The sequence below is a fragment of the Typopeltis vanoorti genome, chromosome 24, assembly GCF_054136105.1.
Source record: "Typopeltis vanoorti isolate ZY-2024b chromosome 24, IOZ_Tvanoo_1.0, whole genome shotgun sequence".
Classification (NCBI taxonomy): Eukaryota; Metazoa; Arthropoda; class Arachnida; order Uropygi; family Thelyphonidae; genus Typopeltis; species Typopeltis vanoorti.
The window spans coordinates 77,654,073-77,662,571 of record NC_143572.1 but is presented as its reverse complement, the minus strand read 5'-3'; positions in this window follow the sequence as shown (position 1 = coordinate 77,662,571).

The window sequence follows — 8,499 nt, the reverse complement described above, 5'->3', positions numbered from 1 at the left end:
GTGCTTAATTTCATTGCACAAGGCTTCTCTTGTGATCATTTGTTGATTGCCCACTCGTCTGATGCTGGGACCAGGATGCCTTCCATTCTAAAAAACACATTTTTTCTATGAATTCGTGTTTAAAGTGCAAACGAAGAAGGAAAAGAATCTCTCACAATGAACACAAATTTCAAATTGCTGTACTCGTTGAGTACGGCGCTAGATCACAAATAAATTCCTCTTTTAACATAACAAACCTATATAGTGAAGAATTGAGCCACAGTTCTATTCAGTTATTATTTTAATACAATACCTGCATTTACTTTAAAAAAAAAGTTTTGTATTCATCTTTCTCCCGAGAAAACTGTCATTAGTAAAAAAAAAAAACAGGCATGTGTCGTCTTTAGCTAAGCTAACGAACTTACTGTACCGAGAATGACGGAGTCTTAAAAAAAAAAAAATGTATTGCTATTCCTTGTATTAGAAATTCATGAAAGGTATTTTTTTTACTTGATGTGCAAGCCTTCCCCCACCAAAGTAGGTTACGCTTATGAAAACACCACCCAGATGAATGTTTCTAGGGAAAACTTAGGTTAACGATTCATTAACGAAAAATGTCTGAAGAGAAAGTTAAATCTTGATTTTCCCTACATATACTCGTACATACAGATGAAATGTTGGACTTCACAAAACTTAGTTCACATCTCGAAAAACTTGAAGCAAAAATACAGTAAATTTAATGTCGACGAAATCGGATTTGCCATCAGAAAAAAAATATAAAAACTGATGGGTGTATGTTGACACCATACGGAGAGACAGTTATCAGAACCAAATATCCACTAGCGGGACAGAACGGGTGTTCTTGATTATTGGGCTGACCTAAGAATGTGCTTCCCACATTCGAGGAAGCACATTCTCAGAACAATTTCATGCAACAGCATTTGAGGTAGTCCCTTTAGGCTGAGGAAGATTATAGGAATATTTTCGTATTTGTTTGCTACGGTGGAGTAAGATGGCTTTTCCAGTGCATTCTGCAGTGATGGTTGTCAAAAGCATGATCAAATCATGAGTGGCTGGATAGAACTCGTCCTTGTGTGTCGGCAATTGTGCTGTTTACAGTTGTAAATTTACTGTCGTGTCCAAGCATGCAGGACAGCAAACACCCAATAAATTAAAGATTTATCCTACAAAATTTCCCTCTAGATGGTTTTGTTGTGGTTTTAGGGGCTTGTAGCCATCAGCTAATGAGGTGTAATGAATGTGGTAAAATCCATGGGTGATGGTATTCTCAGAACTGACTTCTTCCTGGGTGTGGGTTTTTTACGAAGTAAGAACGCCAAGGATCCGTTAGGTTGGTGTGTAATCAAAGTATCTAGAAAGTGGAAGCTGTTTTCGCTTTCTAAAGCAAATTAGAAACTAGAATTTTTGTTAAAGATCTTCAGAGCATTCAGGCCATGTGGCAAGGATATGCATATAGCACAGCGAAAAGGTTGCACCTTGCCCATGGACAAGGTGAAATCTTTTTTCCATACTATCAAAGGAACCACGTTCTCCTATATGAACGCCACGCAGCAAGTTGAAGGATGATTGAATACATTTTTTATATGAACGCCACACAGCAAGTTAAAGGATGATTGAATACATTTTTTATCCTAAAAAAATTAATGCCCATGCAGTTAGATGCACACCATCAGGGAAGCAAGGTGTGCATAACAGATTGTACTGTACATACAACTGAAATTTCAAAATCATCTCGGTTTTCATTCTATCCAAAACTAAGACTTTCTTTTCTAACACCGAATATGGCATTGGTGGACACCATTTTACCTTTTAACTACTTGGTCCATTTTAGAAACATCTATCACTCATTCCGAAATGCAAGAAAATTGTCTTTCATGACATTTCAGAGAGCTTATGATATGAGAATTTTCCATTTTCAAAGAAAACCGAAACTGGATTTTTACATTTCGCAGTATATACTGTATTAAATATCTCCTGATGTTTTCGAACTCGATATTCAGAAAATCAGATGATTGCTAGAGGTAAAACATTAAATTAATAAATTAAACATGAGGTATGACATTAAAAACCTATTATCTGTCTCAGAAGAAATTTTCCTGTTTTTATGGAAAGCTTTTTCATAAGTCCTGAAATTTTTAGATCCGTGTTACTTTGATGCCAAGGTTAGCAAGACAGGTGGTCCTGGATGACCTAACCAGAATAAATTGGTGGGCATGTAATAAGCATGGGGAGGAAGCCTTTCAGCAAAGAAACTCTTCCTGGAACTGCTGCCGTGCTGGTATAGCGTTCGAGAGCAACCCTGTTCCTTCATGCACCTTAATTGCTTGATAGATGTGAATCGCTCCATGGTAGATGGGATCCTTGGAGCTTAACCAAAAATCCGCTGGAGCATGAATCGTTCCAAGTTTTCTAGACTCTGATATGGCCTTACCAAGTATAGATATACACATACTGGCCACTGAATTAGAAACGTAATGTCGTATTGGATCTCTCTCAACCCGAATTACAGCACATGCATTTGGAATGGATCCCCAAAAGTGTTAGATTGCATCTACGCTTACAATATGTCAGGAGTTTAAAAGACAATCCTTTAACTGGCTGAGATTCAACAGAAGAGGAGCTTTTTTTCAAGATCTGTGGTGGCGAGGAAAGATTTTAAGTCGCTTCCATGCTCGCTGAACAATACTTGCGCAATTGAGAGGAGCATTGTCGCCCATGAAACAGTCGTAACCTTCTGGATATGTCAGGAGTTTAAAAGATGATCCTTTAACTGGCTGAGATTCAACAGAAGAGGAGCTTTTTTTCAAGATCTGTGGTGGCGAGGAAAGATTTGAAGTCGCTTCCATGCTCGCTGAACAATACTTGCGCAATTGAGAGGAGCATTGTCGCCCAAGAAACAGTCGTAACCTCCTGGATAAAAAGTCAACATTGCAGGATGGACTTGATCAGCAGCTCTATTCAGATATTCTTTGGTGACCCTCCAGCAATATCTGTGGATCTGTTCTGTACCAAAAGAACATGCACCTTATCTTTACAAGGTAAGCGGGGTTCATTTCTTTATGGAGCTCCTGCTAAACTCTCTGCCTACAGGCCGTGCAGAACAAGGTGTATAGCGACTCCTCAGACCACATTGCGGTTTTGCAGTGTTCAGTCGCGTTGTTCCTGACACCACGGTTGAGAACTATCCGGTTCTTCGCAGAAATCAGTGGTTTCTGTATAGGCATGTGACTGCCAATAATGATCCCTTACAATTCCATGCACATAATTTGGTGAGATATGGGTGGCCTTCATTAAATGCTTTGGTCAACTGTTGCACACAGAAAGTCCTGTTTTGTCTGTAGAAGCCTTCTCAAACGACCTCGATCTCGTTCATGACAGTGTCTTCGGGCCACAGTTACGCCTTTTAGACAAGCAATATGAGAGTTATTTTTTCACTGATTAAACACTTGGACATCTCATCTTTTAAGAAACCAGTCAGCCCTGTTTTCAAAATCGTGACTCTAGCCAGATGGACACCCACAATAAACCCTTTATCGAAATCCGAAAGATTTATTTTTTCCCATTGTGATCTCAGCACTATCTGCGATTATTAATGAGCAGCATTCTTAAATAGTTGCCTGGAGCACATGTGACGAAGTTTTTGCATATATACGCTGCGTAAGTGATGCATATCTGCATAGTTTCTAATTCAGTGTCCGGTGCGTGTGTGTGCGTATTATGTGAAATAGAAATAAGAAACAAAAGACATCTGACACACATACCATTGTTTCTCATTATCGATGCCACATGGAAAACACCAATGAAAATATATCACCGTTTATTCAAAAGTGTTTAGAAGACATGGCATAATTTCTAGAAGAGTTAAAAGGAAAAAAGAAGACTGTTTGGAGAAATTCGTATTGAACTACGATGTTAGCAAAAGGACTGTCAGCAATGTCATTGAGAGAATACCAATTACGGTAATACCTCATACATTCACCTATTCTATTTGGTCTTTGATATTCCAAATGAGGAGATATGCTCACGGATTAAATGGCAAGGAATGAGGGGAGTGAGACTCATCTCAGTCGTTGAGATAGTTGTCCACTTCAGACCAGAAATATCATCCTTACTTTTGACACACGCAAATCTCGAACAGCGGTAGAGTGGAAGATATCCTGTTAGGCTCTACAGCCGTAATCTACCAAGATTTAAATTTTAGAAATATGGGCACGCTCAAACTGCTTGTAGCGGTTTTGCTATCTGTTTCCGAGGTGGTAGTAAATATAAGAAATCGCATTCTACGTACAAAGAAACTTAAATGTGTAGGAAGCCATCCAGTCTACATCCCATATGGAAGGATGAAAAAAGAAATACAAATGATAAAAACTGAACAGTATGTCTCATATTAGGAAGTGGACAGGAAGGTACCTCAAACAACACCTTTTCTGAAAAAGTGTCAGTAAGGAAAATATCAAATTCAATCCAAACCCACGTGTCAATCACCTATGTAATAATTTTAGCAGACCTCAACTTTGACTGTGGATGGTTTCCCCGAAGTCCTTTAGTCGCTCACCCCATTAGACTCACTCATTGAACAAGTTGGGAAGCGATTCCACTAAATGAGCAATTATTGCAAGGACATTACTTAATAAAATGTACCTACACAGAAAAAATAGTCTGATATCCACTGAATATAAATTAAAAACCATCGCTGATGCAGACATATCAGATGGTGCATTGTTACAGAGCGACAGATAAACATTGACCGTCAACATGTCCCTAAATTCAAGAAAAAAAGAAAAAAGTCGTTCAAATAAACTTCTCTGAAATCGAATGTCTCAAAACCCAAAAGAATAGCGAAATTCTTAAAAGTGAAACTGCATTGGATATTCATGAAATCATCTTTATAGACGTAAGTTACCTTAAAGCATTTAATTATTATTGATGACAATAGAACTGAAGATCGATATGCTCTTGGAGACTGTTGTTGCTACCCGCGTAAGCAACCATACTCATATTCAGCGAGGCAAGCAGGACGTTGAATTGATAAGCGTTTGGCTGAAGCAAGCAGCCAAACTCCTATGAATGAAGCAGTGATACTCGTATATGCAACAACGGTGCTTGCAGTAGGTGCAACAACTGATTCTAAACATCTCTTTCCCCTCTGTCCAAGCCACTGTGGACCTTTTTGTGCCGAGCAACAAAAAAAAATGAGGACAGAGCACGAGATATATTTAGAAGATACATCACATTTTATAGCTTGTAAATGTGCTCGACCCAAAGCATTTTCCATTAAACGTCAGAATCAAAAACGATATTAGTTCGAGTTTAGATTAGTTATTAATTATGCAACCAGTTGTATTGCGATGAAATATGGAAACTGAAAGGTAGATATATAGCGCACACCATTCGTTTACATTGAACTTAATGGATCTGTTGTTGCTGAACCGAAAGGCAACAGCTGGAGATACTTTAGCAGAAAGCTTTGCTGGAATCTCAGCAGCAGCTTTTTATTTCCCTGAAATTTTGATTTCGAAAGATAGTAAGAGAAACAGTCGGTAAACTTTGACGATTGGAGATGTTTTGTCATGAGATAATAAAACATCTCCGATCCTCTGAATCACCTGTCCTTGCTTTACGATGGAACAGATTCTGGATTTATGGTATAAGAACCATGTCATTGCCTTATGCTGTGAATCTGGAAGCAAGCAAAAGGTCCAAAACAAACAATTACTGTCCTATTACTATAACCAGCCGTCTTTATAAGATAATGGAAAAATTATTAAGGCTCGGCTTCTGTGGTGTTTAGCACACAATGACCTCTTTTCCAATACCCATTGTGGCTTTCATAGACACGAACTGTTGGTGGAAAACTTTGCCTATTTAGAAATATCTATCAGAGATGCATTCTTGAAACATCTCGTTTCAGTTTCCTTTAATTAACATGGAAAAACTTTTGACACATCCTGGCGGTAAGGCATGTTAATGACATCTATAAACTTGAACTAAGGAGTGTTCTTTTTTATCACAGCATCACGAAAAATGCATTGGAACATTATACTGTATATAGGATTTTTAATACTAAAAGAGACAAAAGTCTTCACTTCGGCGATGCAAAATCACGAGCATCATCCACCATCTGTCCAAAAGGAAATCGAACGTTTCTAAAATAGAAGAAGCTAGTGGCGCTACCTGTTGTATCTTTTTGTTGTCGAAAACATCCTTAGTGTTGTGTCAACTGTTTATGATATTTGTTTCATTAGAAGTCAAGTTATAGCGCTAAGAGTGACAGTGTGTTTTGATGAACAGCCGGAAAATGAGTTTCAAACAGAGCTGCGATTAACTTTTGTGTTAAACTTGGTAAACGTTTTACCAAAACGCATCAAATGTTTCAAAAAGCATACATTGATGAATGCTTATCCCGTACTCAAGTATATGAGTGGTTTGAGCGATTTCAAAGTGGTCGTGAGGTTCTTCAGGACGATGAAAAGCCAGGTAGTCCAAAAATCTGGGCTGAGCGAAGTTAACACCCAAAAAGAGGGTAATTTCATCAAAGAAAACCCGTGAGATTGATTGAAGATGAATTGGGGATTCCAAAATCAACTGTGCACAACATTTTGACAGAGAGTTTGGGCCTTCGTAAATTGAATTCGCGATTTGTTCCCCACAAGTTGACCGACGATCAAAAAATGTATCAAATTGAACACTGCAAGGACTTCATTAAAACCGCTCGTAAGGACTCAAACTTTTTTGAAACGATCGTTACCGGTGACGAAACGCAGTGTTTTGAGTATGAGCCCGAAACAGAGTGCTGAGTGGAGACCACCAGAAGAGGGGTATCCGAAAAGAAATCGCTTGGAGAAGTCAAAAGTAAAGACAATGCTGATTTGTTTCTACGATTCCGATGGCATTGTCTACAAAGAATTCGTTCCGCCTGGCCAAACGGTCAATGGTGAGTTTTATCTCGAAGTTTTGAAGCAATTGATAGCGAGAATTCGTCTCGTACGGCATGAATATCGTGACGACCGACCGCTCGTCAAAACACACTGTCATTTTTGGCACTATAACTCGACTTCTAATGAAACAAATATCACAATCAGTTGACACAACACTAATGAAGGTTGCCGCTTTCGACAACAAAAGATACAACAGGTGGCGCCAGTACTTTCTTCTATTTTCGAAAAGATTGGTTTCTATTTGGACAGAGGGTGTACATAAGCAAAGTGGATATTAGATCCAACATTATATTTCAAAGCCGAATGTAGAAAGTATGAAAGTTTCGTAAAGTAAGTTGACCAGAGACGGGAATACACTCCCATGCATTCACGAGTTGCCTTAGTATGGACTATTTAAGGCGCCGCCCAAGTGTTTTGGCCTAAAGCGTCGGTCGCCTTTTGGCTGTTTATTTTAGTAATTTTCTTTTACGCACCGACCGAGAGTTCGCTTATGAAAAATACATCTCTCTGACATTTCAAGTTCCTTAGTACCGAACGAGAATTTTTGCTCTTTTAAGATTTCTTCCTGGTCTCTGAAGAGAACCAATCAGTTTGAAAGAGCTGTCAGGCAGTGAAATATTATCAAAATAGACTAATAAAAGGCGAATATATAGAAGCTGGGGTGGCGAAGTCTTTTAAGTGGTCTACAAGAAGGTAACTCGTGAATACAGGGGTGTTTATTCAGGTAAGCTCTCTGGTCAACTTACGAAACTTTCATAGTTTCTACATTTGGCTTTGAAATAACGCCGGATCCAATATCCATTTGACTTATGGGATATAAAATAAATATCGTAGTCTAAACTGAATCTGAAAATTTGCAAACTAAGATTTAAAAAAGAATTATATTTACTTACTAAAAAAATTCTATCGGCAGCTCACACTTTGAGAAATGCTGATATATAGGACAGGTCAGATCATTTCGGTCGATTACACAATGAAAATAATTCTAATAGCAAGTAATACCAAATAAATGGCATGAGATTAAGCCTAAAATGAAGTATTGTCAAACTAATCTGCGCAGAGACAGAAGAGAGGAAGTTATTTTACTGAGCTCCACATCAGTCAAAGTCATCTTTTACATTCCTGTCTACTGAGGGCTGATGACCTACCTAAATGTGAACAATGCAACGCACCTTACCTTACGCCATGTTCCAGTGGAGTGCAAGATGAGACTTCTCTCCTTCGCATTAAGTTTACACGAAGACACTCTTGGCATAAACACGTCACGACCGTTGCTTCCTCAGCATCCCCGAAATTAGGATTTTCTTTTTTCTCAAGGCATTACTTTACTTCCGAACATCTCTTAACTCTCCATACAAATCACAAATCTGCCCATCCATCGAGTGCTGTGAGCAGCATTCGATGGATGGGCAGATTTCGGGCGGATTTCGGGCTCTTTTGGGTACCACCTCAGAGCTCCCCTAAATGCACAAAGTGAAAGAAGAGAGCATTCAGACTGATTTACGACTCATATCTTAACAACTCACCAAATACTCTCGCACAAGCCTTAAGTATCTATTGT